At 42.0% G+C, this 11,461-nt stretch overlaps 1 protein-coding gene across 3 annotated transcripts in view; it reads left to right on the top strand.

The window, feature by feature from the left end:
- The first annotated feature begins 1,319 nt into the window (after window positions 1–1,319).
- Window positions 1,320–11,461, top strand: part of IL1RL1 (interleukin 1 receptor like 1) — a 29,597-nt gene continuing 19,455 nt past the window's right edge. For 2 of the 3 annotated variants that reach the window (XM_070573392.1, XM_008537411.2), the window contains exon 1: window positions 1,331–1,410. The gene's annotated coding sequence lies outside the window, so the exon portion shown is untranslated. Of the gene's footprint in view, window positions 1,411–11,461 lie in introns of all 3 variants that reach the window. The other variant, XM_070573393.1, reaches the window with a different exon arrangement.

Genomic DNA, 11,461 nt, shown 5'->3' with positions numbered 1-11,461 from the left:
ATCCATCTCCCTTTTGTCCTCATAAAGCTTAAGTTCCTTGAGGTCACACATGAGTCTCTCGCTTCTCTGGCATCTCTCACAGCACCTGACAGTGTGGGACACGCCAATAAGCACTGTTTGGTTTATCGGTTGTTATTTTCTCCAGTTCTCCAGCAGTGGAGAAGAAATGATGGATGACCTCACGTAAAAGTAAGCCATAGGAAGAGCGTGTAGTCTGGAGCTGGGTTCTGCTGTAGAGTTTCATCTCTTATGTAGGGTGACCACAGGAGAACAGGTGATTTGGTTCCACTGGTGAGACTGAGGTTTTGAAGAAAATATGAAAGAAAATAAATTTTGAAGTTGTTTTTAACATAGCTGGAGTGAGTAGAACTGGTTGAGTATATAATGGGGCAGAAAGCCATCAGTATTCATTAATATGGTTGACTCCTTACATAGATTCTTCTTTAGTATTGATAATTCTACCCTTTGCATGAGAGTTAGAGATATTAGGGAATTTGCCCAAAGTCACACTACCAGTAAGAGGAAAACCAGGTTGCATCTCAAGCTTATGATCTTTCTTGTGTATCAGAGAATTCTTTGGCTGACGGCATATCCTGATTATTCAAGAGTCACCAACATTTTTTGAAAAAATCACATAGATGATTAAAGTTGGTTTGTTCAGGATTCTAATAACTGCAACAAGTGTCCACAGATCTGTATTACAGCCACCTGAGACAGGCACGTGGTGGCACGTGGAAAAAGTCCAGTTGTGGAGGCTTTGGGGGCTGACTTTATCTTGTACTGGCTGTGGCCTCGGGTAAGGTAACAGTGAGCCTCTCTGAGCCTCCCATAGGCCCTGATCTGAGCACGAGAGAGCATGTGCAAAGCCCCTGCACACAGAGCCTGGAGTACACTTAAGCACTCAGTATGTATCCATTTCAAAGCAGTGACACTGAGCTATCAGCAGTAAAACTGGCTGCAGAGAGATGTGCACCATTCCTCTTAGAGCTGCAGCTTTCAGGAAGTCAAAGCTGCCAGCCCACTCTAAGGGCACGGAGTGACCTGCCACCTAGATGGAGTCAGGAGGTTTTGCTGAGAAAGTCACCCACATGGGAGGTAAAATATAGTTAAGATAAAATGTGACCTTCTACAGAGATAATGTTATATTGAAAGTGTGGCTTCATCTTAGATCTTTCAAACAGAGAATGTGGTGAAAACTGAAGTTGACATTTGTTAACAGTACAGTTAATCAGTTTCAACTTATCAGTGACCTGATTCCTGTGTCTTAACTGATAAGGAAAATGGGAGGTTTTTAAAGAAGGATGGCTATGGTATTTAGCATAAATCTATTAGAGAAGTTGGTTTTTAGAGATAATAAATTGTGCCAGAAGGAAGCTGAGGAAGAAAGAGCTCAAGTAGGACTTGCTGATGGTAAGTGCCTCTGGGGTGTTTTTCAAAAATACTTTTATCTCAAAGGGAATGGAATTTTAAAACAGAAATTTAGATTAAAAATCATAATTGCTATTGACTTTTTTTTTTTTTTAAAAATAGTATTTCCAATGGGAAAAACAAGTGACAGATCGATGAAGTCCCTTAAAGTCTTATTTGTATAATATGAAACTTTGGCTTCATGTATTGGAAAATATCTGGTGGAGGGTGGGAAAGAAAGGGGGGCTTGCAGTATACATATTGAGTGCTCGTTTTCCAGAATTATTCTTTCTGGAATCCACTGAAATCCAGAAAGGGACTCTACTCAGGTGGTGGAGAAGGGAAAAGAACTTAGGAAGTAAGAGGAGCTGGGCACAAGGGGTGAGAGAGAGGTCTGTGGTGTGGGGAAGAGGAGTCAGAACCTTCAGGGAGAAGGAAATGTGGGATGGAACATGAGAGTGATGGATATGAGGAGGCGGGCTGGTGAGGACCAGCCTTTTTTGGGGGGTGGATAGGGAGTGAAGAACTGATTTAAGTTCACGTTTGTCATTGGTACCTGCTTTGAACCTCTGGTTGACGGCTCCACTCTTTTTCTCTCTGAAGGCTGCTCAACAAAGTGTGTAGAGTCAAATGTGGCAGAGCTGGCCCCCAAAGCCATACTCCTCGAGTGTCAGTTTTTCCTTATAATTTCCTCCAGGAGCAGAGAAATGGGAGGTGTGCTTCTCTCTAGCTGTAGCAGTTTTTACCAGCTCTTGAGGCCAAGTCTCAATATGGACACTGTTACCCCATTTCTGCTATTGCACGTCTAGTACTTGCGACAGAAAGCTCTGGACTTCGGCAGAACCGCATCTCAGCCTTGCTCTCACACTGATTCGGTGCATGACTCTAGGCAACTCATCTCACTTCTTAAGTCTTGTATTCCTCACCAGTAAAACTGGCATGTCTGTACTCGTACCAAGCTCAGAGGATGGATTCTAAAGATTAATTGGATGTAAGGTACTTAGCGCAGTTGCTAGCTGACAGTAAATTCTTAATCATGTCAGCCCTCATTGTTGTCACCATTTTTTTCCTCTCCTGTTCTGAGAACTCATCTCTGTGCCCTGCAGACAGCCTGTCATGGCTGCTGATTTGAACTTTACAGAATCCTCGGCAGGACATCTGGTTCTCTCTTTTCTTGAACAGGTTGTTTAGATGAGGAGATTGCTCCCAAAGTACTTTTCTGTTTGCTTCCGTGTTTGGAGACGTGGACCAATAGCTCAAGCAGATCTGGGGTGTCCGGTTTTCCGATACCTGCTTTTCTAGAGGAGAACTCTTCATCTATGTCCTTCAGAATATTTGTCCTATGATTATGAGCACCTCTATATCTTTGTTCACCCCTCCACACTCCCCACTTTCTGTGAGTGCAGAGACAGACACCGGCAAAGGAGAGGGTCTCCAAAGTTTTGGGCGACATCAATATCCAAGGGCAAGTGCATTTCAGTGGGTGCAGGAGGGTCCCCGCTGTGGTGATGCTGCAAGTGTGTGAGTGTACACACGTGTGCCCGAATGTACATGCAGTAGGGTCCTGGTTCAGAGTAGAGGGAAAGGGCCTCTGGTCAGGGGCAAACTCTAATAGCAACCAACTCCAGGTCCCAGAAACAGGAAGGGAAAGGGCTAGGCAGGTTGTCTGGATTCTAAACAGGGTCTTTAAACATTTTTACTTTTTTATTACGGTAAAAACTCTTAACATGAGATCTACTATCTTAACAAATTTTTGAGTGTACAATCCAGTATTGTGAACTATAAGCACAATACTGCACAGCAGATTTCTGGAAATTATTCATCTTACGTAACTGAAACTTTGTGCCTATAGATTACTTCCCCATTTTCCCCTCCCTCAGCTCCTGGAAACCACCATTCCACTCTTGAAGACTACGTATTCGACTATTTTAGATAGCTCATATAAGTGGAATCATGCAGTATTTATCCTTCTGTGGCTGGCTTATTTCACTTAGCATAATGTCCTCAAAGTTCAGGCTGAATAGTATTCCATTGTATGTAAATACTACACCTTGTTTATCCGTTCCTCTCTCCATGGACTTTTAGGTTGTTTCTACATCTTAGTTATTGTGAATAATGCTGCAGTGAACATGAGAGTGCTAATATCTCTTTGAGATCCTGATTTCAATTCTGTTGGGTAAATACCCAGAAGTGGGATTGCTGGATCCTATGATATTTCTATAGTTAACTTTTTCAGGAACCTTCATAATGTTTTCAATATCAACTGTACCATTTTGCATTCCCACCAACAGTGTGCAAGTGTTCCAATTTCTCCACATCCTTGCCAACACTTATCTTTTGTTTCTTTGATAGTAGCCATTCTGACTTGAGTGAGGTATTGTGGGTTTGATTTACACTTGCCTGATGATTAGTGATGTTAAGCATCTTTTCACATACTTCTTGTCCATTTGTATATCTTCTTTGGCGAAATGTCTATTCAAGTCTTTAGCTTGGGGGGCTGGCCCTGTGGCTGAGTGCTTAAGTTTGAGCGCTCCGCTGTGGCAGCCCAGGGTTTCGCCAGTTCGGATCCTGGGTGCGGACACAGCAAGGCTCGTCAGGCCATGTTGAGGCAGTATCCCACATGCCACAACTAGAAGGAATTGCAACTAAGATGTACAACTATGTACCAGGGGGATTTGGGGAGATGAAGCAGAAAAAAAAAAAAAAAAGATTGGCAACAGTAGTTAGCTCAGGTGCCAATCTTTTAAAAAGAAAAGTCTTTAGCTCGTTTCCTAATCAGGGTTATTTTTTTGCTACTGAGTTGTAAGAGTTCCTAATATATTTTGAAAATCATTCCCTTATCAGATATACGGCTTGCAAATATTTTCTTCCATAGGCTGCCTTTTCACGCTGTTGATTGTTTCCTTTGCTGTGCAGAAACTTCTTAGTTTGATGCAGTCCCACTGTATATTTTTCTTTTGCTTTTTGTCTATTTTCCAATGCTTTTCTTATCATATCAGTGAAATCATTGCCCATACCAATGTCATGAATCTTTTCCCATATGTTTTATTAAAATATGTTTTATTAAAAAGTTTTCCTGAGGACTGGGCTCAGAGAAATGGAGAAATAGGGTGATGAAGGGGACCTGGGCAAGAAGCTCCAGCTTGTCTGGGACACAATTACCCTTAGCACAGTTGTAATAACACAGTAGTAGGAGCAACAATAACTATTTACTGAGAGTCGGCCAAGTGCTTTCCATACACCATATCCTGTTGTTCTTGTGCTAATTCTGTGAAGCAGGGGTGAAACCCAGACCTGGCTGACTCAGTCCTGTGCATTCAACCATCATGCCATGCCAATGCTGGTGAGAGCTTGGGCTCACTACAGCAAGACTGAAAATGAGCGCAAGAATGCTTGGGTCGAGTCTGTGGAACTGGCTCTGCAGCCATATGTAGCTGAGCGCCAGGTGAAAGGAGGCAGTGCTCTGATGAAAAGACACAGAATAAAGATAGTGTCCACTAGAAGGTAACTGAGATTTAGACAAGAGCTTATAACTTATTCCCAAGTTGGACGGATAACTTTGAATTTTAGCAACTGCAGACCTTACCCAAGACAACTTCTATCTTTTGACAACTTCCTTAAACATGATTTAAGTGTGGATATTAGGTGCCGGTTTGAGCCCACTCTAGGCTGGTAACTGAGGCCTCCCTACAGCTTTCTTTCAAGTCTTATAGTCAAATCGATGAAGGGACTGAGGTTTCAGTCACTGCAGACTGGAGCCTCCACCCTCTTGGGTGAGCCTGTACCCAAGGGAGGCTCCCAGGATGGGGGCTCGTCCCTGAGGAAAGGGAATGGGGTGATGCAGATGCATCTGAGGTTCCTGGCTGCTCTCCCCGTTTCTCACTCTCCGCCCACCCCCAGGACTAATCAACACTTTCCAAGGTCCTCTTTACCCTGGGCCCTTAGTTGATCAGAAAACATCAGCCGTTCTCTGCTGGAAGCTTGGCTTACTGTAGTAATGTCTTCATTGCACCATCTGAGCAGTAACGTTAAACGTTTAAGAAAATCACAGAGTCTCCTGACTCCCATGTTCGGGAGGGAAGGGTTTCCTTGAGTTTTACTCCTCTGTGGGGACAGTGAGCATGGAGGTAAGACAGGGCCTTCAGCTGTCATTCTCTCAGCGTTCTTCTCTTCTTGAGGAGGGCTCTGATAGATTCTGGGCTGGAATGTTCAAAGTTGCTTTTTATTCATTTTAATTTGTTTCGAGTATGGTTTCCTGGAAATATAAGCATTTTCACCCCAAAAAATCTCTAGTAGATCACTGCTGACATAAACATCAACTTTTAAAAGATGTCAGAGAAATTACTTGTTAGAGGAATTTTTAGTAAACTAGCCTCCATGCAAAGTGATTAATCTTTTCAAAATGTGATCTATATTAAGCTTTATAAAACTAAGTCATTCTTAAATCATGGTAACCAAACAAATGCCCTTAGAATGGGTTTGGCTCCTGCTGTCATTAAGGAGCACGTTGAGCAAATTAGAGGTTGAATTCCAGTGTGGCTTCTTTGGTTTCCCCTTTTCGCTGTCCTTTGGTGTATGTCTCATCCCACTTTAATTCTCTGCTTCTTTGAATCTGTCAGCAATGGTTTGTGCCTCCTGCCTCTGGGTCAAATCCAGGGCTAATTCACCCACTTCCTATTTCTACTTCCACCTTCATAAGGAAAGCATCCTTACATCTGACATTCTTATAAGCAAAAGGATTCAATTCAGTGAAAATATATATGACGAAAAACCTAATCTTCATGCTTACCCAACAATAGATCGTTCATTCATTTGTTCACTCAAAAGGTATTTATTCAAGACCTACTCTGGGTATACATAAGCAAACAAAACAGCAAATTTACATATGATGCATAGTCAAGTGTTTATCATTTTAGAAGGTTATAAAAGTCATGGAAATAATAGAACAGGATGAGGGAGATTGGGAGTGCAGGGTGAGTTGAGGAGGAGGGTAGACCTCATCAAGGAGGAGGTGAGGGGAGTGAGCCCCACAGAGGAAGGGAATCCCAGACATAGGAAACAGCTGTGCAAACACTCTAAGGTGGGGGCAAGCTTGGGGTGTTCAGGGAAGAGGGAGGAGAAAAGTGTGCAAGGAGTGGAATGAGAGTGGGGAGCATAGAAAGACCTGAATCAAAGAGAGGAGGAGGGGTGGAAGACCGTGGAGGGCCTTTTTGTTCAGTACAAACAATTTGACTTTCCCTGAGTGAAAAGGGAGGTTTGAGAAGAGGAGTGATTAAAAGGATCATACTGGTTTCTACTTTGAAAATAGATTATAAGTGGCAAAGGAAGAAATAAAGAGACAAATTTGGAGGTTATTGCAATAATCCAGGCAAGAGATAGTGGTGGCCTGGCTGGACCACTGGTGAAGGCCATGATCAGAGGTCACACGGTTGAGTTCTGAATCTAGATGGAAAGTAGATTCAGTGGGACTTGCTGAGGGTTGGATGAGATGTGCTGGAGAAAAAGAGGTGTAAGGATACCTCCATGGATTTAGATCTGTGCAGCTGTAAAGACAGAGCTTCCATCAACCAAGATAATAAGAGCTGTTGGAAAAGCAGGTTTGGGTGGGAAGAACATGAATTCAGTCTTGACACGTTAATTTGAGATGTCTAGGATACGGACAAGTGGAGATGTCAAGTTGGCAAGTGAATATCTGCGTCTGAAGTTCAGGGGAAAACTCTGGACAGCAGGTTGAGAGAGTAATCAGCACATAGATGATGTTTACAACCAGGAAACTAGACGACCTCACATGGGGATTGAGTGTAGACAGAATTAAAGAGGTTCAAGGACTGAACATGAAGTCGTGGGGTGAAGATGAGATGTGAAGGCGCAACCAGGGGGTCCTGAAGATAGATGGGGGAGAAATTGTTCAACTGCAACAGAGGCTGCTCAGAGCTCGTGGTAAGGTGAGGACTGAGGACAGACCTTGGCTTTAGCAACTACATGGAGGTAATCCGTGACGTGGACAACAGCATAATACCATTACAATCTTAACTAGTTATTAATGAAATTGAAATGTAAGGAAACAAGCAATGCAGTGTTCCCAAAGTGGGTTCAGATTCTATAGGGTTATTTGCAAAACAAAGAAAAAAAAAAAAAGAAATGATTCTAAGTTAAAAACTCATTTTAATTTGTGCTAAGTTCTCGACACTTCTGCAGTATTTTACATAGAAAAATCCAAATTTATCTTTTAAGGAAAGCTGAATACCCCTCCCTAGGGAAGTTTTACAGTGAAAATAAGAAGTTGCTCTTTTGTACCCTCGTGTGGCCTATCTACTTTCATATTTGAAAATCTCATCTAGTCTCATGGATTTAATTTCATCTATATGCTGACAAAATCCAAATTTGTATCTCCAGCCTGAATGTGTCTTTTCTACTTCAGAGGCAAATATTCCACCTATAACTCGACATCTCCAGTTGTATGTCTAATAGATACGTAAGGCTGGATGTGTCCAAAACTGATCGAATCTTACTGCAGAATCTGTTCCACCTCCAGTCTCCCCGACTCAGTAAATAGTAACCCCCTTTGTCCAATTGCTTGGCCCAAAACCTTGAAGTCATCTTTGACTGCTCTCTTTCTCGTACCCCGTATCTTATCCATCAAGAAATCCTGTCAGCAACACCTCAAAATATATCTGAAATCCAGCCTTGCCTCACCACCTCCACCTCCAGGCCCTGGTGCAAACCACCCTCTCTTTCTCACCTGGACAATCACATAGCCTCCTATCTTGTTTTCCTCCTTCATCTCTGGTCCTCCTGAAGGGTGTTTTCAGCACCCAGAGTGTTCTTGCTAACACCTGTGTCAGGTTATGCCGTTCCTTGCCTTGAAGCCCTCCCGTGGCCATTGATTATATTTTTCTTTTGTGAAATCTTAGTTCAACTCTATTTCCCATTTTTATTGATTGAGCTATTCATATTGACTTGCAAGAGTTATTTATGTACTATGGACACAAATCTTTCATTAGATGTATAAATTGTGAGTATTTCTTCTGAGTCTATTTTAATGTCTTTTGAAGAACAGAAGTTCTTAATTTTGAAGAAGTTCAAGTTATTTTTCTTTCATGATTAGAGATTTTTATATCCAGTCTAAGAAATATTTGTCCTACTCCAAGTTATGAAGATTTTCCACTATGTAATTTTCTATATATATGACCCATTTTGATTTTATTTTTGTGTATAATGTGAGATAAAGATATTCTTTTTCATATATATATAGCTAGTTTTTCCATCATCATTTGTTGACAACACAATGCTTTCCCCATAGACTTACGTTGGTGCTTTTTTAAAAATCAATTTACTGTCTATGCTGGAGTCTATTTCTGGACTCTCTCTTTTGATCCTTTGATTTGTATGTGTATCTATTTTCATACCAATATCACATTGTTTTCATTATTGTAGCTTTATATTAAGTGTTAAAGTCAGGTTGTGTAAGTTCTCCAACTTTGTTCTGTTTTTTTTAACAATGTTTTGGCTAGTTTAAGTGTTTTAATTTTCCATATAAATTTTTGAATTCTCACAGAAATTATAGATGCTGATTCTAACACCAGAAAAATCAGTCACACTGACCTCGAGACAAAGGAAGATGTCCATGAACTAAGTAAAAGGATGACAAATGAAGATCACAGCAATAGATTCTGTGGAATTAGTCTGGGAGAGATTATACAAATGTCGTTAAAGTCTCAAAGGGATGTTAGTTATAATTTAGTCACTGCACATATGCAAACACTTAAGACTCCTGGCTGGTTTTCACAGGGTCAGCACCTCCGCTTCTCCTCCTGTCCATCCTCATTCCACGGAGCTCCTTCCGGCCCTCTTGATGCTCATTCTCTTTGCAGCCCCAGGAGTTCCTATGGTGTCTCCAGGGTTGACTTAGCCCTCACCTTACCATGAGGTAGAATAGAAAAGACAGACTTTTAAGAGATAGATGTAAAAACACAGTAGAAAGCATGTTGCTCCTGTTCAGATCCATAGGTAAAACCTTTATTTTTCCAATTAAAAACTCTCCCACCTAATCAGTCATACTAGTTCCATACTAGTTCATTCAATAAACATTTCTGAGCACCTACTTCATGCTGGGCACTGTTCCAGGCATGTGAACTCTATCAGTGGACAAAACTGACAAAATACCTTTCCTTCTGGAGCTCAGATTCTAGCGGGGGAAACAGAACATAAATGATGAATCCATGGTATGAGTAGACTTTGAAGGCAATGAGTGCCCTAGAAAAAGACTAGAGCAGGGCAAGGAGATAGGGAATGGGGGAGGGGGTGCTCAGTTTAAAATTGATTCATCAGATACTCGAGCAAATACTTGAGCACCAATGTCCATAGCAGCACTATTCACAGAAGTCAGAAGTCAAAAGTCAAAAGTCAAAGTCAAGAGTCAAAAGTCAAATGTCAACTAATGGACGAATGGATAAACAAATTGTGCTGTATTCATACAATGGAATATTACTCAGCCAGTAAAAGGAATGAAGTACTGATACATGATTCAACATGGATGAACCTTGAAAACACTATGCTAAATGAAAGAAGCCAGACACAAAAGGCACTTATTGTATGATTCTATTTATACGAAATTTTCAGGCTAGGCAAATTTGTAGAGACAGAAAGCAGATTGATTGTTGTTAGAGGCTAGACGGAATAAAGAAAGGGAGAATGACTACTAATGGGTATGGGGTTTTATTTGGTGTGGTGAAAACCTTTTGAAACTAGATAATGCTGGTGCTTACATAGCATTGTGAATGTACTAAATGCCACTGAACTGTCACTTTAAAATGCTTCATTTTATGTTATGTGAATTTCACCTCAATAAAAAATATAATCAGAAGCAAAAAAAAAAAAAAAGAAAAGAAAATTAGCAGTAAGGCTAAGTCTCGTTGAGAAGGTACAATTGGAGCACTGACTTTGAGGAGGTGAGAGAGTTCGCCTTGTGAGTAACTGGGAGAAGCCACCCAGACAGAAGGAAGAGCAAGTGCAGAGTAGGAACTGATGCGTTCAAGGAAGGGTGAGGAGGACACAGGCTGGAGACAAAGTCAGGGAGGTGATGGGCGGCCTCAGACTACGTGGGCCTCATAGCTGCGGTAAGGCGGTTGACTTCTCCTCTGCGTAACGCGGGAAGATGTGGGAGGGCTTGATGACTTAACTTAGATTTTAACAGGATCTCTAGAGCCTCTTTGTTAGGAACAGTCTGAAGAGGGGCAAGGCTGGAAGCAGGGAGAACAGTTAGAAGCTATTCTTAAAAGTGAGAGATGATAGTGCCTCAGACAAGAAAGGTGGAAGTGGAGGTCGGGGGAAGTTCCTGCAGGTAGGATGTACTTTGACGGTGAAACCAGGAGGATGTCCGGATGGCTTGCATGTCAGATATGGGAAGAAGAGAAGAGCCAATCATATACAGAGAGTTTTGGCGTGAGCAACTGAAAGGATGGAGTTGCCATCACTGAGCCAAGGAAGACTGTGGGAGAAGCGGCTTTCCTCAGGGGCGATGGAGAGCAGGAGGGTGGAGGACATCAGGGGTTCAGTTGTGGAGGTGTAAAGGTGTTGTTAATTCCACTTTGTCTTTGAATATGTACCAGTTTCTTGGAATTTTTGAAGAAGAGAATTGGGTGAGACCAAAAGGAGGAGGGAGGGAAGCAGCTGAGACTTGAGTGTCGCTAGAGTTAGGAGTGTGGCAAAAAAGAATCAGAAAGATAAGTGCTTTGATCAAGGTGACACAGTGGCCGGAGCTGGGCGCAGAGCCATCTCCTGAGGCTCAGGCCAGGGCACCTAATGCCCTTGGCTAACTCCCCCTTTGCCTGCTCTTGTGAAGATTACTGGGTGACAATCTGACCACTGAAATTCATAAAAGTTTAACACAACAAAAATGTCCTGGCTTTTGACGTGGTTTACAGTAAGAAGAGGCCACAGATGGCTGGTTCTGGAGTAGAAGATATTCATATCCTGGTCGAGCCGTGACACCAGCCAGGACAGATGAATAAGCCTTGCACGATAGCTTCTAAGTTACAAAATATTTGGGTTC

The sequence above is a fragment of the Equus przewalskii genome, chromosome 14, assembly GCF_037783145.1.
Source record: "Equus przewalskii isolate Varuska chromosome 14, EquPr2, whole genome shotgun sequence".
Classification (NCBI taxonomy): Eukaryota; Metazoa; Chordata; class Mammalia; order Perissodactyla; family Equidae; genus Equus; species Equus przewalskii.
This window is presented reverse-complemented; position numbering and strand designations above follow the sequence as displayed.